Source organism: Accipiter gentilis, chromosome 20 (genome assembly GCF_929443795.1).
Source record: "Accipiter gentilis chromosome 20, bAccGen1.1, whole genome shotgun sequence".
NCBI lineage: Eukaryota > Metazoa > Chordata > Aves > Accipitriformes > Accipitridae > Astur > Astur gentilis.
Window position 1 is genome coordinate 6,315,202 of NC_064899.1, and position 27,380 is coordinate 6,342,581.

The following is a 27,380-nucleotide window of genomic DNA, read 5'->3' on the forward strand; positions in this document are numbered from 1 at the left end:
CCCTTAAAATTTGATTATCTGGTCTACCGGAATTGATTTGATCACAGTCTAATGCTGCTACTAATTTATGTAATTCCTATTTGATTTACATTGTTTCTTTTAGGTTTGGTGGTATATGGTCTTAATTTTATCTTTGCTTACACAACTGGTATTTACAAGTTTTTATTCCAACATTCAGACCTATCTTGAAAATTTTCAGGTGGTTAAATTGCTTGTTCTTTCTTGGATCAACACCCATTTATGGAAGCTACTAACTGTAGCTACGCATTATAAACATCATGAAATTAGGATACCATAAAAATCATGAAAACATGGAAACAATTCATATACAGTATAATGGCAACATACCTAAGAAAATAACTTTGAAGAATCTTAATGGTAATGAATAAAGTCAGATAAATATAAGTGACAGAAACAAAGTCTAACAGAAAAATAGGGAAGAGGAGGCAAAAGAGTTAAGTGAGCTAGCAGAAGAAAAAGTGGAAAGAGACCTGAATAAGAAGTTGCAATTTTCTTAAACCAAATTTTCAGAAAACTATCTTCCCCTTAATCAGATCCATGCCTTAGCTAGACACTCAGTCTTCGGTTGTGAGGTAAAAATGCTAGCATGTATTCTGTGCAATGCCTCAATCTCCCACATTTGTCAAATCAACAACTTCATGGTCACAGCGGTTCTCAGGAACGATGACTGTCATGATCGTAAGTGGTCCAAATATCCTAATATTCAGCCTTGCTAACTGTGTGATTGCTTCTGTCCCCAAGTAAGTTTCATTCTAGTGGCACATTCTTACGGCAGGTGGTCGGCCGGGTGATACTGCAACAGGGCAGGAAGCACTCGACGCTACTGCTGTAATCACCCATGGCAGAACCTATAGCCTTACGTAGGTGAAGCGCTTCATTTGTTGTAGTTCAGTTCAATACAAATCTGTCTGTGAAATCATGACTTGTGGTACGCATTACAACTATTCACTGTTGAGCCTTTCAACTTAATCAAGTATTATTTGACCTTCCAGCTCTTATTAGCACAGTGTTCAAAATTCAAGAAATCTTGTTAATCGAAACGAGACTGGCACAAAGCTAAGCCCTCACAGTGCTTCTGCTGCACATCGTTACCTCAGATACAGCGTCGGTTCTCAGTCTCCCTGGCAAAGGGGCAAGACGATACGTGTCCCTGCGGTGCTTTTCGTGCCTCCACACGCGAGGGCTTGTTCTGATGCTGCAGCCCCTCGCTGGAACCACCCACATATTGCTCACCAATTTGCACAGATACAGGCTTCCTTCTGTATAGTTCCTCTGTTACGACTGACTGGAAGCCAAACTACGTCCAAATTATCCTACTGCTGAGTATGATGCATAGATAAACTGAGGTAAGTCAAAGGATAAAAATGAAGGTTTCTCTAGCTTCTTGTAACCCAAACTGCCCACCGTATATAGGGGTATGTTGTTACTGGTGTTCTGCCACAGCCTCACAACCAGGAGTTACAGTCCCATTCACATCTACAAGCCACTATTCCTGTGCCGACAGAAATAACGGTGACTCCAAATCCCCCTAGTAAAATCCAGCCGGCGTTACAGCTTAAGAGTGGGAGAGTTACTGAAAACAAAGCTGCCGAAGATGTGAGGTTTGCAAACAAGCAGGCTGCTGGAAAAGGACGCTCTCCACTAAGAAGACTGTTTACTATTTAGGATGAAGAAAACAAGACAGCGTATAGTAAAAAATTCCCTGGGAAAATATTTTGCTGTTAGAAAATTCAAACTCTGCCACCACACAGACTTTGTTAGTTCTACTGATTTCTAGCCAAATACCTATTGCTAATATAGCTTTGTTAATACAAAGATCTTGATAGTGAAAGGCAGTCCTGCTAGGGACTCAGAAAGCTGAACCAGGGAATTTCTTGTGTAGAGATGATTACAACAGAAACATTTTCCACTGACAAATGAAAGTAATCCACATATTAAAAATAATTCCCCCTTTTCTACAGTTCCAGTATCATTGAATCAGAGGATAGTTGAGGTTTGAAGGAACCTCTGTAGGTCATCTGGTCCAAGCCCCTGCTCAGGCTGGCTCAGCTGCTCAGCACCATGTCCAGTCAGCTTTGGCATATCTCCAAGGTTAGAGAGTCTACAGCCTCTCTGGGCAACCTGTGCCAGTGCTCGGTCACCCTCACGGTAAGGAAGCTTTTCCTTGTGTTCAGACAGATCCTCCAGTGAACAGAAAAATAATGATATGGTAATACATTTGCTTAGATTGTCTTATTTGGTCCAAAAATAAAAAAGACACTGGAAGTTAAATTAATTTACAAATTACTAAGCATTAGGGAATTTTCCCCAGGAGATCCAGGCATGTTGGCCAGAGCAGATGATAATATATGCTTATGGTATCCACAAGAACTTCTTTGTCTGTGCTCTACAATCCTGAAATTTGATTAACTATACGCAATCCAAAGTTTACTTAACATTTAAATGAAATAGAATTAATCTTTCCTTCAGTAAGGTTTCTTTCTGGTAAAATTCCCAAACCAAGTTCATACTACCCCATCACATCCACACATTACATTGTAAGAGTACATAACTAAAATAGCTTCTAATGGCTCACCTGGCACGTGAGCAGCTGAAGACTGATCGTGAACAATAGCACTGACTAAAATTCAGAAGCACAAGGATTGTTTTAGCAGACATCAGGCTTTTCTTCCGTGATTAATAGAACTGTGCAGAATGTAGCACACACTGTCCCAGGATGGATTTTCCCTTCACTATTTCAGTTGTTATATAGCCACAGTTGCTATTTAAGTTTCACATTTGCTTAAATGGAACGCTAAAAAAAATTGCATGCTTATTAAAGGTATCTCTTCCAATGCCTTAACCCCCCACATGCAACAGAACAAGGCATTCATTCTGATCAGAAACGGTATAAGTCACTTTTTTCTTCTAGTTCTAGAAGTGAGGTGCAACTGAGAAGTCAAGTTATCTTGATCCTTTTACATTTTCAAAAAGGTAGATATGTAGATGAAGGTTCTTGGAATATTATCTAAGCAGATGACTCCCATTTAAAAAGAAAAAGGAAGTCTTAGTCTGCTATTGTAGCATTTACAGTCATGGCATATTCCCTTGACACAAAACAAAGCACATAAAAAAATGACGTGTAGCTCAGGTATGCTTGGCAAAGCTATAGGATGGAGAATAGTAAAGGTGAGATAAATTGTAGTAACCTTGTGAACAGTCATAGCTGGCAGTTTTGCAGACTGACATATTTAATCCACTGATAGCAGTGAGAGTTTTTCCATTGATTCCACCAAAGAAAGCTTCACTAACACTAGTAATGTGAATAAACACTTTGGAATTTGTGTTACTTGCTAAAGAGTCAATATGTCTCCAAGAGGAACGCTATCCACTAAAATATTCACACTCGTAAAAGACATCAGCCCATATTTAATATCTGTGTGACTGTATTTCCCAGGATAATTTACATATTTCAAGGACACCCATTCCACAGGCAATAAGCCTGATTAGGAGAACTAAAGTTATTTGAAACTCTGGTACAAAAGAAATCCCAACCTATTAATTACATCAAAAATGACCTTGATATTACAGATACATTCACCATCTTCTGTGACATTCAGATAAAGTTGACTGCACTGTATATCAAGCACCGTGATACGCTGAAGTGTGGAGTCATAAATCTGTACCTGTTTATGTATTTACTGACTCAAATGCTAGACCAAACCAAGTGCTTATTACTTCCGACACCGCTATGCATAAACACACTCTGATGAGAATGCATTTATGGTGGACTGCATCTAGTCGGCGAGGAGCCCCTAAGGAGAAACAAAAGATTGCCAGAAATCATCCTGACTGTTATACAGGACCCAAAGGTCATTTTCCTGTGGAAACACTTACCAGCACGTAGACAATATATTCACTTATAAATGCTTCCAATCACCAATAAAAAGTAGTATATTATATTCAAGATTTGAAAGTCATTCTACAGAAAACAAAAAAATCCACAGAATTATGTTCCAACAAAATAATTGTATAGGTTGTTTTTAAATCTGAATTAAAAGGTTATCAGTCCCCACTGAATTCTTCAAAAACAGAGGCAGAAGCAACTTGGGAAAAGACAAGAACAAGGCATACGACTGGTAGGACAGTTAAGAAGACATCAAAGGTAAAAGAAGATAACGACCTTATGCAGACAGGGCAGATAGTACAAAGTTCTGAAAAGGCATAACAGTGTCCAGGTGTTTATGTGTTGGAGGAGAATATTTCCATTAAAGTAGTTATTTTAAGATGGCACATTTACAGTGGATGCTTCAAATAAGGTGAGTAGCATCAATATATTCAACAGAAAACCCAAGTACAACGAATGAGATAATATTTGAAAGTTGCACACATCTGCATGGCTGAATTATTTCTTTATATCAACTTATAATAGGGGGCCAAGAGGCACAATAAAAATATAAATATTCCACTAATCTCAAAAATTATCGTTGTTGATATAATTTTTTATTGAAGCATCCCATGTTCAATGAATATCATTGTGCTCCCTTTCTGATTCTCTTTAGCATGCAAAACAAAAGGAACTCTTTCATTGCAACTTTCTAGCTATAGACCTAAAAATTGACAAGCTGGGAAACGTCACCACCTATAATAATATATGGACCAAGTATACAAGGGCTTTATTTAAATTCTACTGAAATTAGCAGAGATACTTTCTGACTCAGTAAAGCTCTTTGAAGCATACAGATATTACATAGTTGTTGACTTTAAACATGTTATTCATTCAAGTAATTGTCTATTTGTGAGAGATTCACTATCAGGCCTACATTATAAATCTTAGAGCAATTAACTCACAGGAGTTTCACATGTGTATGTTCTGAGGGGTGTTGGTTCACATTCTTAAAGAGAAGAGAGTGAGAATATCATGCCTACATTTCTGCCAGTTTAATGCTGGAAAGCAGGCTGTGGGAAGCAGTAGCATCTTACGATGGGATTTAAGAAACATCCAAGATTAGAAAGAGCTCTTTGGTCTTCCAGCATACACCTTTTTTTGTTTTAGCATTATGTCAGTCTCTTCAACAAACCGATTAAAGTTCATCTTAAACTACAAATGTTTTGTTTCCCTTACTATTCTAAGAACGTAATCAAAGTAAGGACACAGAAGAGAGAAGCAACCTAAGTGAATGAAATGCAACCATGGCAAACAAAACAAATGTATACAATTAGAAAAAAAATAAATATATATATTAAAAAAAAAGGAACATTTGCAGCAGGTTTGGACCCATAGCAACTCTCCATATGCATGCACACACACGTATGTGTATATATATACATATATATACACACACACAAACACACACACAATGTCTATATATATAGTGGTATATGTGGAACTCTCCTTTTCTATTATCTGAAACAATCTGAATGCAGGAAGCAACCTGGTTTATATCACATATCCCACTTCTCAAATATAATGCATACATCTGTTTTCTGGCTATGCTCTGCTACCATTCATAAAAAAAAAAAGAAAGGGGGGGGGGGGGGGAAGCTCACCTGTCTTTTACTGTTGCTATATGCTATTTTGCTACGTGCTAGAGGTTGCTCTGTCTTTCCCTTTCTCTTACCCTTGTGATCATTCTTTTACTTATTCCCCCCCCACCCCCCCCGGTTCTTCTCTTCCACACAGGTTCTTGGCCAATGTTAAGGAATAAAACAATTTTTCCAGCCATTTACATTTAATTTTTCATTGCTTCCAGTCAATTACCAGTAATATATTTTCCTACTCTCTATCTTTAAAAACCGCAAGAGGTCTCCCTCTCTTTCTTCCTCTTGCCCATCCTCTTTTACGGGCTTAAATGCAAATTCCCCTCCTTTTTATTTGCATTTGCCAGCTGTTCCTGTTTGCCTTTTTTAGGCTTTTGCCTAGGTCAAGCCTGACAGTTCTAACTGACAGTAGTAAACAAAATCAGTAAATATTTCTCATGCCTTCAGCAATAATGCTTCTGCCTATTTATATCATAGAAACCCTGTAATACCTTGGCTAAGCTACAACCAAACTGAGCATGATCAAAGTCACTGGGCTAATTAATCAAGTCCATCTGCATATGCATGGCCACCAATGCTTCAGCAGTGAAAATGTATATAAATAATAATAATAATAATAAAATCCCCAAACATCCAAGAAACTGTTACAGCACTGTATGCTGGCATGTAAGCCATTCATAGCAGCCACATGGGGAGTAGAGATAACTCTCCACTAGCCTGGATGAGGATTTTTTTACTAACCAGACTTTTTCTCTGGGTGTATACAATATAGAAAGCTCAGAGCTGATCATCTCTGTAAGCAGGGAAATCCAAATAACATCAGAGTTTTACTGATTTCATTAAGCTCTGGTACAAGATTATTTGTATTTGTAGCAATCTATTGGAATCATAGAATCATTTTCATTGGAAAAGACCCTTAAGATCAAGTTCAACCATTAACCTAGCACTGTCAATCTATTCTTACAGCTTACTTTTTTCTGCATTATACACAAATTATACAAAAATAAAACCAACCAAACCACGTTCTTTTCTTGCTGTACTTGTAAGACATAAGCCTGGCAACTGTTAGGTAATTTCATTCCTTGCCTTCCAGTAAATTATAGTCTCCTCCTGCTGCTGAGTTGCCTGGTCCCTGCAGAGTGGATGATGATTCTCTGTTTGCTATTATAATGTACAATGTAGGGAAGCATTGACAAAAATCTTAGGAAATGCAACTTCCTTTTCAACAAAGTTTATGGCATTTGTTAGTGCGGCTGAAAACAGACAGAAATGGGATTTTGCCAGTGTTGAAAATACTGAGGTGGGAAATCTCTGAGATGCCAGTAACAAAAAATCCAATTTATGGAAAACACACATGAGGACATAGGCTTGGATTCTGGACCACTTCAAAAATGCAATTATTACACCCTGTTGGAAGAACCATTCATTCACTGGCCAATAACTTCCTCTTTCCTTACAACAGCCACAAGGCAGTATCACACACATGTTCACACGAGCAACCCTGGTAACATAATGCAGCAGCAAGATCGGGTCATTCCCCATGACATTGCCATTAGTCAGCAGAAGAAAAGAAGTAAAAGCTTTAGCCTTAAGTGTTTCTCTTCATTACAAGGAAGATGGACTTTTCCCAAAACATGAAAAACAGCTTTCCCATGTATGTGTTGTTTCCTACTAATGGCGAATGTAGTGAAAAATACATACATAAGATTATCTAAATGCATATTTTTAAAAATAAACCCAATGTGAGACAAAGGATATGGTAGATTTCGAAATATCTCCGAAAGGAATGTCTGGAAGAATTTCTGTTGTCACACTGCTGTAAATGCTGGTAGTTCAATTACTATGTTAAAATTTGCATGTGCACACAGAACAGTTCACTTAGATGAGGTTGTTTACTGTAAATACATTTAAGTGTTTAGAAGAGAACTGTACTGGAACGTTTTCTTATATTTATTCCCCCATACTACACCTGGCATCGTAGGTCAAAACAGTAGCTAAAATATACTGTGGGCTGATATATTTGTTTTCTCTGTGTGACACATCAGAGTAGCTGAAATGGTGGACTAAATAAAGCTGAACTTCTAAGCCACATCATGATTAAAGTCAAGTGGTTAAAGCAGCTGATGGAGTATGAGAGGTTATTTTTAACATATATTAGAATCATAGAATAGTTTGGGTTGGAAAGGACCTTTAAAGGTCATCTAGTCCACCCCCACCCTGCACCAAGCAGGGACATCTTCAGGTTGCTCAGAGCCCCGTCCAACCTGGCCTTGAACACTTCCAGGGATGGGGCATCTACCACCTCTCTGGGCAACCTGGGCCAGCGTTTCACCACCCTCATCATAAAAAATGTCTTCTTTCCATCTAGTCTTCATCTACCCTCTTTTACCTTAAAACCATTACTCCCTGTCCTATTGCTACAGGCCCTGCTAAAAAGTCTGTCCCCATCTTTCTTGAAAGCTGCCTTTGAGTACTGAAAGGCTGCAGTAAGGTTTCCTTGAAGCCTTCTCTTCTTCAGGCTAAATAACCCCAACTCTCTCTGGTTTTCCTCATAGGAGAGGGGTACCAGCCCTCTGACCATTTTTGTGTCCCCCCTCTGGACCCGCTCCAACAGGTCCACGTCTCTCCCGTGCTGAGGACCCCAGAGCTGGAGGCAGGACTGCAGGTGGGTCTCACCCGAGCGGAGCAGAGGGGCACAATCCCCTCCCTCGACCTGCTGTCCACGCGGCTTGGGATGCAGCCCAGGACAGCAGGGTTGGCTTTCTGGGCTGCGAGCCACCCTGCCGGGTCACGTCCAGCTTTTCATCCACCGGTACTCCCAAGACCCTCTCTGCAGGGCTGCTCTCAATCCCTTCATCCCCCAGCCCGTATTGATACTGGGGGTTACCCCGACCCATGTGCAGGACCTTGCACTTGGCCTTGTTGAACCCCATGAGGTTCACGTGGGCCCACTTTTCCAGCTCGTCCAGGTCCCTCTGGATGGCATCCTGTCCCTGAGCAATGTCAACCACGCAGCTCAGCTTGGTGTCCCTCAGCTTGGTTTTCTTCAGGCAAATAAATGTGATAGCCATTGTTAATCACTGTATATGGTATACAAATGTCTTCCTTTTCCAGGTACTGTATACATTTTACTAACCTTTCATCAAAGCGTCACGGTCTAGTAGAAGTGTGTTATTTTGGCAGACGTTCTAGGTTTCTGTCTGGTTTGAATTACCTCCCCCCCAGTTTATAATTGCAGGTTTGGGGTTTTTTTCCCCTTTGTTGGGTATTTTCTTGTGAAGTTTTCATCATATCTACAAGGTCACTATGGCAGATGACCTAATTTGCATCTTCTCCCAACTAAATATTTTATTATAATCCTTTCTAATCACAGCAGAAGTCAAAGAAAGGAAACTGAAAAATGAGTAGATTGAAACTGCAGTCCCTTGAACTAAACTCTCAACATCTTCAATGGAAAGAAGAATTACTCTGTCATTTCTACACCTGCTTTCATCTGTTCTCTGGGGTTCCTCCTGCTGTGAACACCCTAAAGGCTATTTCTCCTCTGAGTACGTAGATCTCTTTTTAAGCTGCCATCTTAAACACTTAACATTCTGTGCGCTTGAGTGCACTTATCATTTGCTTTTTGCTGCAGCTATAAATAACATTAAGAGAATGTCAGTGTCTAGATGCTTTATCCACACATACGCAATGGGATCAGCAGGTTTTACAAAACATTTATCAACATAACATTTGGAGTTTTCACTCTGCTTTCCTTTAGAAAAGCAAGTGCTGCTACAAATGGTTTTCTCTAGACAAAGTGATATTCAATTATTCAAATTACTTTAGGCTATAATAGTTGTACGAAGCATTGTTCATTTTATTAAATTAATTTTGAATGCTGTGAAGATCTTAAATAGAGATATTTTAATTCACTGTCTAGACAAAGTTTTGTGAGTAAATATAACAAAGTAAATAGCAGATATGGCTAATTTATTAAAACCAAGAAAAAATATACATAGCTTGCTAAACTGATGAAGTTTTATTTGAAGCTAAGTAATTCTGTTGTAGTCCAGACTACACACCATATAATGTAATCTGATGTTAATGATTAACATATTAACAACAACAACAAAAAAAAAAAAAAAAAAAAAAAAAAAGAAAGGAAAAAAAAAAAAAAGAGGAGCCTTGCTATTGTTTCTGTTAGTTTCCAAACCATAAAATGTAAAAATGCGGAACATGTTGCTTGCTATGGAGGAACTGAGCACAGAATCATTTGCAAGAGTCTTTTAGAACAAGGGTTTTTTTGCAGGGGAGAGGATGATGGAATCAGTTCACAAAGTATATATGCTGCAAGCAGGAGAAGAAAATTAAGTCAGAAATCCTTCATTCCATATCCTGCCTAAAATGGAATTGCCATGTACCTGAAATCATGTCCCTCCTACCCCTTGAAATACCATACACTATTCTGCAAAATTCAAATGGTAAGCATGTTTTTCAATACTGAAGTTCAAATAAGGTTATGGAAAGCCCTGTCTTAAAACAAATAATGCATTCCCTAAGTTACTTGAACTTATCTAGATACAAGATTTTACTATCTTTACTCAGATGGTAGTACCTTATGCCTAGGGACCTGCCTTCTGAAGTCAACCAATTTCTGCAGAGTGTCTGTAACAGACCCAAAAAACATAACAGTTTTAATCAAATATTCTGCCCAGTGGAATGTTTGTAGACGTTTCTGTAATCCAAAATAAAACCAGTCTGTGGTTTGAATGGGGCTTTCAAAAAATGCCTCCCACAGATTACCTTCATTTAGACAATAAAGTAATCTCCTCCTGGCAGGAACCAAGCTTTTTTGGAGTCTCAGTATCACTGCTTGACTGTTTTGCAAAGAATACTAGCCCCGAAGAAGCAATGAGATTTCCGTTTTCCCAAAAGATTACAGTCTCACCAGCATAAATAATACTGAATGCATAAGAAAATAGCTGACACTACCTCCTCTTCCCAAAGGAATAAATGGACATCATATTTTCAGTTTTTTTTTCCTCTAGACTTCAATCCATCAAACAAAGGTTTGCAGCCTTCAACATCTAATCTTTTGAATAAAAAAAATATCTTTAAATTTATATTTAAATATGTATTTTAAAACTGCAAGAGCCCAAGCTGAAAAAGTTCTAAAATACAGAAGAGCTGAATAGCAAAAATCAAGTTGTAAGGTATTATTTCTTTCTATTACACTGATGTTAATAGTAAAAATCTTTTAATAATGCTTTCAATAATGCTGCTATTCAAATAGTATAGCTTTGACCTCAGTAATAATTCAATAATAAGTTTCAGTTAATCATCCTAGCTGTGATTTTCACGTAGTTTAAAGTATAGGGACACTGGTTGTACTTATAGTTTAAAAAAAATAATAATTCTGTACTTATTCAAACACTGTAGTCGGTTTTCATTTTCTTCAAGGTTTTTAAGACCACCTATTGATTATTTCACTTGATCAGGACTGCTAGGTAGATTTAATATCTATATTTTTTTCAAATTATACATTCATTTGTATCTGATAAGAAAAATGTGATTCAAGACAAATATCTAGAACGGATTACCCTGGAATTGTTTTCTGATTTTATCAACACACACAACAGCGTTGTGAAATAAATGAGAATGATAAGTCTCTCCCATAAGAAGCAACAGAGGAACAGACTCTAATGAAGCAAACCAATGGTGACATTCTGCAAATGTGTCCATGTGAGCAAGTTCCTTTGCAGCAATCTAACAATACAGAGAAGCATTAGAGGGTATGATTATAAAACAGTCTTCCAACAACAACAACAAAAATTATCTGGGGAACCAATGAATCTCACTTTCATTTATTAACTCTATGACAATTTGGACAGAAACAACTATGTTAATTTTATGTAATGATTCATCTTCTGTTAGATGATAATACATTTATTCTTGTTGGTCTTATTTAAAATTCCCACTTAACAATTTTAAAAAGAAATTTAAAAAATCCTTGTTAATCCCATATGCAATAAAACAACAAAAAAATTGCTTTATCTTTATGGAAGACTTTTTATGCAGATAAGAAAAATGTTACTATTTCTCAAAGTTAGACTTCTTTAGAAGATGACTAATAGTAGCATATCCTTTCAATCATTGGCACAAAAGTTGCAGATACATGAAATTTTAGCCTGGGAACTCTGCCCTCAGTAAACAGATTTAATGCATGGACATGGTCTTCTGTATGCTTACACTCATAGCCATCTGCTATGTGGGCACTGTTCCCATTCACAAGTTGATTGGAAATTTTCCTTAGAGTATTCACAGCAAGCAACAGGAACAATAAGCCAAGGATTTCCCCTTCTACCAGAAGCCCTTTTTTTTGCTGTTTATAAATCACTGACACAAATACTTCAGTTAGCACCCTGAGAAAGTATGTTTCAGAAAGCAGTATCTGAAAAGTAGAAAAACGTGTAATGAGAAATAAAAGTCCTGCTGCTGGTATAGTTTTGTTGTAGTGGCACTGCAGGGAATAAGAATAACCACTTTTGGTGAGAAGAGATATAAATAAGAACATATCAATATGATAGGGCACTCTCTGCAAGTAAAATCCTATGGCATCAAATAGCATTAGAAAATAAACTTTATTCTAGAGACAAGGGATATTCTTCAGAGAAAACATCTGAGTATCAGTGTTTCCATAAATGAATTTGCTATTCTGAGTTCCTTCATATCTATGTAATCAACCTGAGATCAGCAAACAGATTCCCAAACATTTTAGAAATGCAGGGTCTCCAAATAAACTCAGTAAACTAAAACTGAGGAAACCAAAATAAGCAGGACTCTGCTTGTGAACTTTTTCATTACACTGTCCACAAACTAATAGGTCTGAATTCACCACTGAAGTTACAAGGAGGGAAGTTATAGTTTCAGTGAGTATATGGTAAAAAAATGAAGTTTGTGGAGTGAGCAACTTTCTTCCTTATATATAAAATTCCTATTTTCATCAATGTGGACTGTTTAATTCTGTAAGACTATGATGTTGACAAAAGTCCTGAACTACTTCCACTGCTTCTGTCTTAGCATCTTCCAGACAAAAACAGGTAATAAACTGAATTAGCATCACTGTGATTAACTTATGAGGGGGAAAAAACTGAGTCTTCTCTTTTTGGAAAGAATACAAAGATAGATTAAACTACCTCTTGATAATGAACGTGTATACAATTGAGAGAAAACTAAATTATAAGGGCATAATGCTGGCTAGGAAAAAACATGAATAAACACGTTAAAATGGTTTGGGGGAATCTGCTTTCCAACCATTATCTGCTGACACAATGTTTTCATTACCTAAAAATTCATACTGCCATTCAATACAGTTCCTACTTCATTGCATTTTATATTCAAAAGCCAAGCAACTCAATTCTCAGAGCACTGAGGAAGAGAGCATTACTACTGTTAAAACTGTGACAGCTTATATAAATCACTTTCTGCTTCTGGGAGTCAAAAGAGGGGCTCGTCGGTGCTAGAGCACGTCGGTATTTACCAAATGACTCTACACCACACAGCACTTTATAAAGTGAACTACAACCATACAAAAGGCTATCATTCTGATTTAGTACAGCTTTGTTCTGGTTTGCTTTGGAATAACTGTCCAAACAAGAGTAAGATAGTACAGATCCCAGTCTTTAAAATTCATGTTTGCATTTTGGCTAGTAGCAAAAATGGCAGCATGTAGAAACGCTTCATACAGAGCAAGGACGTGCAAGCAGAGTGGGCTGCTTGCCTTACACAGCTTGCAGAGGAAAACTAAAAGGGCTAAAATAATACATGATAAATAATTTCAAAGAGCCAAGTACTCACATTTGTGACTATCTCCCGTCCTACTGCTCAGGGTCAACATGTTACCATAGAGTATCTCTTAAAGCATACTACTAAAAACAGGGGAAAAAAAGCAATTCTAACATGCATTTGGGAGAAACTAACCATAGAGGGCTAAGGAAAATATACTATGTTTGAAATTTCATCACAGCCTTAAAGCTGTAGGTTGCCTTCAAAGGACAATCTCTACAGAGAAAAAGACTCTGGACTCTGAAGAAAAGCAGATATCCAGTGAGATGTCCAAGAGGACTCTGTTTAGGAAATCTTCACACACAAGGACTTGTACATGCAACCTGGATTGAGTCTCTCTTTTAGCAAATCCCATCCTGTTTAAAAATATTTTGCATGAGGTAGACCTCTGTAACTAAAAAGCACATCAACGTAATGAAATAATCCTGGTACTTCTGTCCATTCGTTCTCTGTCCCATAACTGAAACCTTACTTTCTGAGAACCAGAGCACTTCATATTCCGAATCAGAAAAGTAAGTACACTAGACACATGGTGTAATTACTGTCCACAGAGCAAAGGCGGTTTATTTCTTCAAATCTGCAGCCAGTATTTAAGCATTGGATGGTGCCAATTTACTTTATGAAAGCATAACATCTTTAATACGTGTATGTATATAAGTAAACATTAATTATTTTCTTTTCACAACTTTTAGACAAGGTTAAGCACATATTACGGTAAGTATTCTGGAACAACCTCTCAAAAATATTTTCAGCAATTATTGTAACTAGGTACAATTCAGGGGTCTGTCAAGGTATACTTAATTGTTTTTAAATAATGAGTTAATCATAAAGCCTGCACATAATTAATAATCAACAAAATCTGCAGTCAGCTGTCTCCCATTAGTCTGTACTGTGCCCCTCACCTTTATCATCTGGTTATACAAACATGGCATGGAAATCCTTGGAAAGTTACAGAATTTTACAATGATTTCTCATGCTATGTACTCCTTCAGAAACAATAAACATTGCCAAAAAATCCAGAACAGTGTCGCACTCTCACTCTTTCTGCTCAACTCTGACAAAAAAGTAGGAAAACATTAAAATATGATCAAAGCACAGTTTAATGAATTAATTAAGCAGACCCATCAGACCAAGTTGCATAGAAAAAAGTAGAAGCCACCCCTTAATTTTTAAATTATGATGGTGGTAGTGGGGTACTCCCCATGCAATAGTAGGTCAGTGATTTGAGCAGTCAGTTAAAATGTGAGTAACCTGGCTCAGTTCCATTCTTCTCAGCTGACTCCTCCTGATGTCCCAAGAGACCCAGGCGTGGATCAGCAGTCATACCTTGTGCCAGGAGGGAAAATCGTGGCCCCTCTTTGCCTGAAATTCTGTTAAATTCTGCCTGGAACACAAAGACTCATAGGGCCAGAGAGAGCATGAAAGAGCAAAGACGTAATGAAAAATATACTGACTTATACTCTGGCGTAATAAATTGAATTTCATCTTTCTGTGAATTTTTAAAAAAAACTTGTTTCCCAGGTTATTGGGGCAAAGCAAGAGAAAAGGGACAGACACTCCTGAGAAGCTTAAAAAAACTACAGTAACAGATTTTGTATGTTATTCATCTACTCCGCCCTGTTTTAATAACAGTTGTAATTCCTCTGATTGTTGAAATTTGCACAGTCCTTGTGTGGACTTCTGGGGCACGCAAAAAGGATAGCCTTATTTTAACTAGATTTCAGACAGGCTTAGCTGAGATTTGTACAGATGCACTGAAAACCCCCAAAACACCACACACCACAAAAAGTGAAGAAAACCCCCTCATATTCTTAATCTGTTGAACATGCATTGTAACAGGAGCATTCCATTTTTAATCTCAACCCCCCACACCTCCCCTCAAAAAAACAAAAAACCCACCCAAAAATCTAGAATTCTTCCTGCTGCCCTCTTACTGAAAAGACACTATAGTTATCATCCTTTAATAAGCACACAGATTCCTGCTAATCAATTTCTAACAATTGTTTAAAAATATAGAGGATTCTTCACAGTCCTATACAGATTTTTTTGTTATTTTTTTTTACAGTAAAACCAGAAGGAATATTTTAAATAATCAAAGGCAAACTTCTTCTGAAATACATCATTCTTCCACTCCCAACACACATTACAAATCAATATTCATTCTGTGTGTTTTTCCCAGCACATCGTTTGCACAATGTTCAAACAGATTTTAATGAATCCTGCATACTATACTTACTCACTATGGCTTTCTTTGTATTTCCAGAAAGGGCCACAAGAAAGAAAATTACAGCAGACAAAAATATAAGGTGTGTTAGGATGAGATAAGTTACTTTCAGAAAAGTAATTTCGATTATTACTAACAGTCTGTGCCAATGTTGCTCAGTAGGCTTCAAAGAGTACTTGTAAGAGCAAAGACAACATTTTTCCCACTGTCAGCAACTGTAGTTGTGCAGGAATTAGCTGATATGAACCACCATAGAGATGAAAATAGCATTTATACTGGGAGTGCAAAAGAAAATGAGATGCTCTGTTACCTAAATTAGTTGAATTAAATTTTCATTGGCCTCGCTGAATATTAATCACACACACAGTTTGTCTTCATATTGCAACCAAAATCTTCTCCAGTTCTCATAGCATGTCTACCTCAAATCCCTTTCCTTTTGCATCTGTTTAGATTTGTATAACCTGAATCAAGATGTTTAAGTCTAAACACGAGTCATTCAAAAGGAAAAAGGAATGATATGCCAAACAGTAAACATATACTGTGTTATTTATTATTGTAATTTACTGTTCAAGCACTCCTTTCACATTAGATTTCTACAGGAAAAGTTAAACTTCAAGCATGAAAGCATCTTCCTAAATGCAAAGCTTTTATTTTTTCTGCTTAATTAAAAAAACAAACAACACTAAACAAACAAGCCAACCATTAATCTAAACAGCTTGTCCTTAGCAGTCAAATCGAAAGTTTGCAATACCTGAACGGCACACCTTATGACTGGGAAATTTGATGGTGTTTAATTTTTTTTTCTCCCTTAGTTATTTACAAATAGTGAAATATAATTTCATCGCATAATTTTTTTATATCTATAGGTTTATAAATTATAGAAATTAGCATCTTTTTCAGTCCTTTTATAAATGGTTATGGGGCAAAATCCAAAATTTTACTTAATGATTTCTTAGTATGATTCTTAGGGAAGTGGCAGAACTTAATAGACCACAAGTATTAAGAGATGCTATCCACCACTTTTGCAGAAGAGAGCATTGGGTCCAAATGCTGATCAGAAACTGTGTTCTGTTGAGACTACTTACTTTTTAACAGACTGAAAAAGAGGTTAACTCGGTGTATTTCTTCAGAGTTGAAATACATTTCTACTACCTACTTTTCATAAGCTCATGTGCTGAATACATTTTGTAAAATCAACTGATCAGGTTTGGACTGTGCCTGGATCTTGCAGTGAATCATCAGAAAGAAACAAAACAGAAAGTCTCATCTCCCTGCGTCATTTTAAAGCTAATTGGTTTTCCAGTCTGGGTAGGAATTAATTGTCTTCTATCACTGTTACATGTATACTTGCGCTTTCCTAACCTTTAATCACAAATCAGTCAATTAAGTCTTAGCACACCTTGTTTCTGTGAAGCTACTACATTTTTAAAGATACATATTCATTTCTAGACATATGCCTCTTCACCTCATTTGTTTTCACATACAAGGTGCCAGTTCCTAATCTAGCGCTCTATCACACTCCTGTGACAAATTTAATTGAAAACCCCTTTTACAAGTGCTGCTACCTAGTCACAATTCACCCATGCATTTTTTAAAATTCATCTTGCATTTTAGACTGTTTACACTTCTTCAGGACACAGCAGAGCAGCTGGCTTGCACCCCAGTTCATGTCAATGCATCTTAGAGAATCTTAAACTGGCCTGAATCAAAAGATGATCATTCCCTGCCACAGAGAAGTCTTCCTATACCATAAAGCCAATATAGCTGTGTCTGGACCAACTCATCCTTCCTGGTCAGTGGAGGTCCTTCAAACAAAGGTGATATCACATTTCTTACAACCATAACAACTCTTCTGATATTATTAGAAACCAACACCGTAGAAACATGTCTGAATTTCTTCCCTGGCCCAGTTTGCCTTCAAACTAAATGACTGAATGCTGCTCGACAGCTACTTTTCCTTTAAGCTCAGGAGCTTCAAGTCCTGCTGTAGTACAGCTGGCAGTTTATTCTCTCATACTATAGTACAACATGCTACTTTTGGTCAGTATAATCTTTTTCTTATATGCAAGAGTGCTTTTACTAAAACAGCAAATATTTGTGAGAGATGGATTTTTATTCTTTTCTTTCCTTAAAGCACATACGGCGGGTATTTACTGAGCATGTACAATGCGCTCTCAGCTCACTGGACAGTATCAGGTCTGTAGAATCCAGTCCTAAACCTAATAATGTCAATAGAATTTTAACTCCAGCTGAGAAGGAAGTAGTTTTGTTCCCTTTGTAACTAGTAATCCAAGGTCCTGAAAACGAATTTTCTTCTTTTCTTCTAAGTAAGAGAAAAAGGAAATATGAACCAAAGATAAAATAGTAGCATCAATGAGATACTGAAAAACCCTTGTTAAGAGTGTTCAGGGAATGATACTACATAAAACTACAAATGAAAATGAAACTGCTAAGAAAATATGAAAACTTACACTGATTACTTATCATTTGCTTCATTACTTTATGAATCTACTACTTGCTTAAACATACTTTCAGAATGCATAGCATGCCATAATAAAAGTGATCAAGGTCTGATTTGCTCAGTAACAAAGTATGTGAAAGAAAGTCAGCTAAATCTTATCGCAGCAAAGCATGTCTCCTGCTGATATAAAAGGGAGCTGCACAGCTAAAGCTCTTCAAAGGCTTTGAAGAAGTACACCATTGTAATAGTCGTCAAAAAGATCATGAATTTGTGAGTGTGTCATCTGATGAGTCCTTTATAAACGAACGCCTTTATTCCGCCTCTCCCTGTTATACTTTCACCTACTCGGTGATATCATGCACAGTGTCGCACCACTCAAGCAGCAACGTCTTTAGCTGTGGCTCACTGATATTCATCACCCCCTTGCTTTTTTAGGACACCAGATAAAAACCTGGCTTTGTTCCCTATAAGAGCTTTTTCGCTTTTATGTTAATACGATAAAAGAAAATACAGAAGCACACCAAAATTATTCAACTGTTCAAAGTGTTGAAAAAGATTCATGACATTCAGTGACATTGAAAAAACACCTGTAGCATTCCCATGCTTAAAATATTCATCTCCTTTAACTCAGTCGTACATACCTGACACAATGCACACTGCAGTTACTTAGATGTAGTACCAACAAAAAAAAACATTCATTTGATTTATGTTAGCTTTCTCAGGCTATGAGCAGGTGTATGACTGGATACATTCCCTTCTTGTATATGTTTGAAGGCAGGGCACATGTAATCATTTCACCTAAGCTTTTGAATGACACAGATGTGCACACTCAGGTTGTAATTTCTGCATTTGTAAATTTCATTAACTTCTTATGAAACTCAAAAAAGTATTTTATATTATAAGCCTATACATTCAGACTGCATTTAAAGGCTCAGAGGGATTTAAAATCCCAAACATCCCAAATTAGCAAATTTCTACAGCTACTCTCACCCTGGGTTAGATATAGAGGGATTTAAAATCCCAAACATCCCAAATTAGTAAATTTCTACAGCTACTCTCACACTGGGTTAGATAGCTTATCTGATAAAAAGCTTCATTTTTCTTTCTTTGATTTCTAATACTTGATTCCTGTTTTATTTTTCACTTGAATTTCAGCCTAATTTTGCTTTCCAACTTCAGGTTAGATATTGCCTTCTTCTATGAAAACCCACTAAATTAAACGTTTGAATTTCACCATCCTTCCCACCAACTCAGTTCAATCAAGATCTATTTTTGTTAGGTTTAAATTAATAAAACAGCATTAAAAATGACGACATAATTCTCACTCTGTTACTTTATAAGTTAAACAGTAATGAATGACATGATCAAGTTGAGCTATCGGATTCTAAAATAAATAATCTAAATATATTGCAACTCAGACTGAGGTAGTTGTCAAATAACTAGATTTTTTTTATTTTTTTTTGCTAAAAATTAAAGCAACATTTACATATTCAGGGGGAAAAAAAACCCCTCTATGTTTTGATGAGAAGTAACCTAGACCTCGCATCAATTCTCTCATGTCCACCGGCATCATTTTTTAAAAGGTTCAGTCTGCTTTCTGAGCAGAATCCATTGAATTGAAGTGTTACAGCTAGCTTCCTCTCATTTGGAAGTTTTACAATTTGGGCGGTTTTCCTATAATTTCCCTACTTCAAATCTTAAACTTCTTGCTTTCCCATCAGCCCAGTTTTCTTCTTCAGGTTTAGAAACAAAGCAAAAGAATATGAATGAAAAAAATTATAATGCCAGACAATGGGTATAGCAAGACCACAAGAGCATTCGCTTTAAATGAGTGGCTTACAATTTTCCAAAAGGAATTAAAAAAAATTAAAGACAATATTGGTATGAGGAACAAAGTAGGTAAAATAGTAAGAAAAATGAGACAATCTGAAAATCAAACAGGTGGATATTGATAGAACCTAGCTGTTCAGGTACCACTTAGCTGGATTTACCAAATCTAGTAATTGATTGCTAGATAACATTCCTGACCACATCTATTAGGCTAATGGAGCCATATATTTGTTACAGATGATCCACTGAATTCTTATTCCTACTTCCACTTCATGGTCTGGGACAAATACAGATCACTGAACAGCACTCTGATAGATGCTGAACAGGAGTACTAAGAAAATGCTCCTTTTTTTTGCTAAAGCACTTATAAATGCTAACTTATATGTGTTACAGTCTTTAAAGGAGCACCAGACATTAGAGGGAAATGCTTTTAGAGAAAAGAAAGGGAAAATAATGGTGAAATATCTTTAAAAAAATGTTATTTACCTAAGACAACCCAAATGCTTCATTGGAAGTGAATGAAAACTATGAAAATATGAGAAGCTACTTACTAGTTCATGACTAACCAGGAGCTTAGAAATATGTTTCTGTCAAATAGTCTTGCAAGTCTCCACTGAAGATATCAGAAGCATGACAATTCAGCAGCTTTCACTGAAATAGAACAACAAAGTTTTGAATATGATCAGATAATAATGTTTTCCTTTGCATGATATTTAAGAAAACAGACAACATCATAGGCATTGGGCTGCCCCTTGCAGCAGGACAAGATGATGTTAAGATGTTTATCCTGGCAAATCTATAAAGTTAGTACTACAGTATTGTATGAATTTTTATTTTTAAGCAACTGTTCAAAATTGGAACTCTAATTGAAATAATTAAATGTACAGCAATGGTATTTTCAAGGCTTGTAACTTGCTTGTTAGTAATTCATGATTTCATATCTCATACTGAATTTAGGAAAATGAGCTAATTTGAAAACCTTTTGATTTTAGAACAACAATTAATTACTGCCACAGAGAAATAAGGATGTATTGATTCTGAGAGAAACTGTTCAGAACACATGAAAAATACTCAAGCAACAAAGATAATCTAATCCTGATCTTGCACAAATTTAGAACTAAATCTGTTTTAGAGAATACTTTTCTTCATTTATATACGTTAATTATTTATCAGGCATTCCCAAATATGCACTATATTGATATAATCTCATGAAATATTTTGACTTTTCATAGCTATCATCACCTAACTAATATCACAGTTAATCATCCTAATAAATGTGAATAAGTCAAGCAATAAAAAGTTAAATAAAGATATACTAGACCACTAAGAAATATTTCTTGCATTACTCCTGCAAGCACCCTACCAGAAAAATCCAATGACACGTATGCAGATTCTTAATTAATGTGAAACCAGAAACAGAATTTAGGTATACCACGCAAAAACTGCAAATAAACTTACCTATTTGATTTTTTTTAATTATTTTTTTTTTTCTTGCTCAGCTTTAGTATCTATAGATCTATGACACTGGAAGACTATGTCATATATGGAAGACTAATGAGCTAAAAAAAGCATGTGAGATAGAGCATCACTCAGTGTACTGTAAATTCCATCAGTAAAATATGGTTGTATTTGAATGTCATTTACAGAGAAGATTTGTTAGCTTTCTTAAAACGCACCATTTGCATTAAAGTACTCATGAATTTTTCATGCTAAGAAACATAAAAAACCACAAGCAAGCCTAGCCCTCTGTTCTGCACTCAGGTGTTTTGTTTTTCCCCACAACAAGATATCATCTCCTAAGTCAAGACACCTCCTTGTTTTGACAGCAAAGTCCTCAAACATACCTCAAAGCCCTTGAACAAGTGTTTGGGTTAAAGTATTAGCAGGAGTTGCAGAAATGCCTCCACAAATACATCATTTTTACTGCTCCCCGTTTGCCTCCTTGTAATGTAAGTAGTAAGTATCAGACATCTCTAGTCACCCCAGAGGAACTACAAACAGTAACAGCTAGATTTTACCAAAACCAACAACAACAAACCAGCACTACCCATGTTGTACAGTGTGAGCTAATTACAGATAAAGTGTCAGCTGCCCTAGAACTGGACTGCTGATTCCTGGTTAGCACCTGGGACGTGTTTTCAATGACCTGACTTTTTGCGCAACGGCCTGTAACTCTTCCGTACAACAGAAACAGAAGCAGTTCTGTTGAGTTTACCCTTTAAAAATATTATAAGATTCACAGTCCTATCCGTTCTGTTTTCACATGCTCTTCTTCAGAATTAGGAAATTTCTTCATTGTTAAATTCTCTGGTTTCACCTTTGCTAACTTTTTCTGGGTCACTTCCACTGATCTCACCCTTACCAATTGTCCTGCAGTCACAGAGCAAGAGGATAGATTTGCTTTCAATATCCCACTGGGATAATTGGTGTCTGGCTAGTCTTAGACAAACGGTTATTGATAGCTTTATGAATTATACTTCCAGACTAGTATTAAGGTTCTGGTCATACACTGAGATATGTAGAAGTCATTATTGTTATTATTGCCATATGAATCCTCAATTGCTGTTGTCATTGGTAGTTCATTCTGTCACTTTTTCTGCATCTGGTTTCAGAGCGTGTTTCCTCTAAGCTACAGGATTCGCATGCGATGGAACACAGACCAATACATTAAGCCATTATATATTTTGATTATTTATTTCTGTCAGTGTATTTTTTAAGATCCCAAATTTGCCCAGGAGTTTTTCTTACTCCTATACACTGTTTCTTGGAAATCCAAGATCCAACTTTTCTTCTCTATGCGATGTGTAGTTAATTACCTGATATTAGACTGGTTCTGATCTCTAAGAGCCCATATTTTTCTGGGCTTGCAAGTGCTCAGCTCAATGGCATAAAAAAATAAGCCCAACATGAATAATAAATTCTGATGCATATCATAATAGAGAAAAGCTATCAGTACATGAGAAATTACAGAGTTTGGGTTGAAAGGGCAAATGGACATTAGTGGTCAGCCACCATCTTCTTTTAGACAGACATTCAGAGCCAGAAAATGTTGTGGGTGAGGTTGGCTAAATATAAGTATCTAGTGACATCCAAATGGGACAGTCAGACATAAAAGTAGGTTCTACAGTAGATCTTCCGAAGCAGTCTTCTGGCCATGGACAAATATCACAGGACATCTAACATGGCATTAAGGCTGCTAAATCCCACTCAGCTATGCTGTAATGTTTTCAAACTAGATTTGTGTACAGGCAGCTAAAACATGTAAACCTTTCATTAGCGTGCTTCAGTTGAGATCTGTCCCGAATATGCTAAGAATAGTGAAGTGAAATCACTAGAAAAGAACCTGTCCTCTTCAGGGGACGGCTCTAGAAGGTGGAGAATCACCAGACTGTCTAGAGGGAATTCAGAAATGGCAGTGAAATGCTTCAACAGAAGAACTTCCTGAAAAAAATACCAACCAAGCGATATCAGCATAGCAAGCTTGCTTTCCCAGGTTGACCTCCCCTTGATCACTCAACTGAAAAATATGCTCAGCCCTACAGCCTGCCCTGCACTCTGCCTGTCCAACCTCCCACCCTGGTGGAGAATGCAGGTCTCCAACTTTCGGGTGAGCTGCACTTGCCCTTTTGAGAGTATGGCACACAACAAGATTATCTTAGATAGATCAGAGTTCAATAAAACATACAAAACAACTGATGGGCTGAAAGGATGTATGAAATCATAGCCTTTGTAACTACTCCCTCTTCATTTGCTTTGAAGTAATACATATTTGAAGATATTTTTGCTCCTAGAGTTCTTAATCTTAAAGGGAGTAGCTAACTCTGGAGAAGACAGCTTAATTACAGAGAACTTGCATTCCAGGGTTGTTTAACATTATTCATGAAGTAACTGAGATTAATAGTACAGGACACACATTACTTTTTTTTTTTTTTTTTTTCATTCTGCAAAAAACCTACCAGACTTTCAAAGAAAAAAACACCTCAAATCTTACCTCTGAAAAGCAAAGCAACTCTCGTACTCATCAAGCAATGCAACGTGATATATTCAAAAATTGCTAGGAAGCCAGGGTCAGAAGCAAACGATAATATTTGTGGTAGCAAGTTCCAATTACACATTTCTGACCATAAACTTTATTTACCTTTAGTGAGTTCCACTGCTAAGCACATGGCCCTGTACTGCAGTGCTGCCATTGCTATTAACAGGCCATAACCTCTCCATAGAGGCTGTGCAGTCTCCAATCCTAAAAGTTTTCAAGACCCCGGTCTTGAAGTGACAAAGGCCTCAGCCATCTGCTGTCAACCAAGTGCTTTGAGAAACAGGTTGGACTTCACGACCTTCAAATTCCATTGATATTAATACAAATAAAATGTACACATAGACCAGACCACATATTGTCTCTTCTTTGTCCTTATTTCATTATTAGGGATAATAATAAAACCATAAATATATTTCTTTTTCTTGTTTTCTGAAACATTATGGCTGAATTCTTGATGCCATGAAACTGGATGGGAAATCTCCCAGTGACTTCCATGTGGAGAGTTTTTATCCTGTATGTATTGGACAAAGTCTAGTGGTTACCAAGCAGAAGTGGAAGTCAGGACTCTTGAGTTTTGATCACATGCATTCATGTGACTGCCGCTGTGATTTTGAGCAAATGCTCCCATATGCACTAAAGCGTGTAAGCACATGCCTACACTGAAGCACGTGGGTGCCTACCATAGGAGGGACTGCTAGCATGCTCAGCGTTAGCTATATGGTGAGCTTAGTTTCAGCAGCAGATGATTCAGAAGTTTAATGTTTAAATATAGGTTCATATTAGGGGATTTGACTAGAAAGCAGAGGTGTCACCTTGTGAGTAATATCACGAGATATTTCAAATGCTTCTGGTGTCAATTCTATATCACATGTGAAACTATGAAAAAGTCAGCAAGGACAAAAAAAAAGTTATTGACAGCTACATCTACTAATGCTTTACTAGGGCTTTTGTTTCTACCATCTCAAAAGTGAGTCATCTATTAAATCAACATTAGAACTCATATCTCATTTGGAGGTCTTTCTTTCATAGCTGAGATCTGAACAGGCCAGAATATAAGCTGCTCTATCTGCGGGGCTTACGAAGGAATTCTACCTTTCTAGCATTAACACTTTGTACAAAGCACCTCCTGCCATCTTTCAAACCTTCAGTGTCAAAGGTTTACTAAAACAAAAACTTTCTGTAACAGATTTCTGCATTCATTACCTTTTAACTCTCCTTCAAAATAATTCTTTTATGTGGGCAATACCGTCTGCTTAACATCTTAAATAGTGCAGAAATGGTGCGGTGGAGAGCATTAGGCAGCTCAACAATCACAACAGGACAAAGCAGGCGTGCTGAGGAAGTTTGCTGGAATATCTGATTGATTTTTTGTTGTTGTTTTTTTTTTTTTTTTTAAAGACTTACAAGAACAGAGAAGGATTACTGAGGGAGAGGAAAAGTGGCCCTAAAACCAGAGAAAATGGCAAAAGTTGGAGGAAAAGCTGCCTACATCTCCAACATGTACATTCTCCTTCAGTGGATACCTGATGAAAATTATTTAGAAATGGAATTGAAGCTGATTAAGCCTACATACCAGATATGATTACATCAATATTATCATGAGAGTATTTCAGATAGGGAGCTCAGAACTGAGGAGAAGAGAGGAAAGATTTCTCCCAAAAAGGGGGGGGGGGGGGGGGGGGAAGGGGGGGAAAAATCCAATGCATGACAAAAACACTGTAAAAGAACAGCCCGTATCATCATTTACACACACTCAGAAGGGAGATATCCTCAGATTCATGGTAGCTCCAGAAAAAGCAAGTCCTGTTTAAAAAGTAGCAATGGGACAATCAACACAGTAAATCCAGACAGCAGAAGGGCATGTGCTCTACTAGGAATATGTGAAAATAATTTAAATTTTTTTAAAAAAAAAGTCTAGGACTCCTATAAATTCTAAGCGTACTAAGCAGGAAAAGATTAATAAAAGAGTGCCTTAAACTGGAATATGAGCACAGTAAAACAGTACAGCCAACAACAGTATATTAATATTTTGTAACACTGTGATAGCATAACCACAAAATGTATAAGCATTTTGCACAAGTGACTAATGTGACCAACAGAGGGAAATCAGAGATCAGCAGGTGAGCCACGCGAGTGACAGAATTTGCAAGATGAAGAACTAAGAAGCAGCTAAGCACAAGAGTGCAAATAGGCAAGACATCCTGCCAAACACTTAATGGGGAATGACTGGCAAACCCAAAACCAAGCTAAGCAGCACAAGGAGCAGCTGAGATCTCCTTTGGAGGGGGACACAAGAAGTAGCATAAAAAAGTCAGGCGTAAAGAGGAAAGAAGAAGACAAGATGAGAAGCTGGCTTGAGTTGAGATTTCTCAAAAACCTCTCAGGCCTGCTCACCTCGACTAACACCATCAAGCACTGTAGCCATTACCTCTGTGCTATTCTACACTCACAGTTGATTTATGTTATGACTGCTAAAGTTTATTTTCTGTGTGCACAAATTATTACTACTACATAAGAACTAACCATTGGCACAGAGCATCATCATTGAATGAATTTGGTAGTTTTGTTCTAAAAATTTTAAACTGACTGTGTTCTAAACACTCTTAGCACAGCAGTGCCCATTTACCTAAATGATATATATATACACATATACATGTACATATATTCAGTTAAAACAAATGATACAATCAGTTCTAAGAAAATGGATTCTTAAAGGAGCAGACAAAATTCTCCCACTTTTCCTAGCAAAACACAGAAAAAGATGAATACCCTTACCTAAAGAAGCGGCTAAAATAAATAAAAGGTGAACTTTGATGGAATTCTAGTACTGTCTAGAAAAATGAGGCACACAATATAATAAACAAAGAAGTGAATTATCATCTAGGGAAGAATATCTAAAATTCATCAACCAACAGAAAGCAATCACCAAAAGAGGACTTTTCCAGACACGAATTCCGCCAGAGATTGAGACAGGTATGAGTACTAAGAACATTAAACCAACAAATAAGGATAAAAATTTTGCCAGAGTCTGAAATGATCTGAGTATCTAGTTTTAATCACTAGAAGAAAGGCAGTTTAACAAGCTTAATGGGAAAAGTCATGAATCTAGAAGTGGATTAATTGCCAGCACTAAGGAAGAAAGTACCAATACTGAAAGAAGGATTTAGGTCACTGGTACACTTAGGGAAAGTGTTGAAGCGAATCTCTCTTAAGAAAAAAAAAATTGCCAAGAGAAATAGCTAAAGGGTTGTTTATACCAGCAGCTTAGGCAATATAATGTAGGGGCTTGAAATGCTAGTGCAAGACACACAAAAGGGGGGGGGGGGGGGGGGCGGGGGAGAAGAGGGGAAAAAAAAAGGCAAGAGGAACAATAAAAACCCATCGTGAAATGGTAACGTTACTACAGCTTCGTTACTCAATGATAAATACCTTAAGGAAAGGAAGAACAAAGGTAAATAACG

At 37.0% G+C, this 27,380-nt stretch overlaps 1 protein-coding gene across 4 annotated transcripts in view; it reads right to left on the minus strand.

The window, feature by feature from the left end:
* CDH18 (cadherin 18) overlaps positions 1-27,380 on the minus strand; it is a 512,714-nt gene that overhangs the window by 367,840 nt on the left and 117,494 nt on the right. For all 4 annotated transcript variants that reach the window (XM_049823983.1, XM_049823986.1, XM_049823987.1 and 1 more), the window contains exon 2: positions 20,435-20,534. The gene's annotated coding sequence lies outside the window, so the exon portion shown is untranslated. The remainder of the gene's footprint in view (positions 1-20,434; positions 20,535-27,380) is intronic.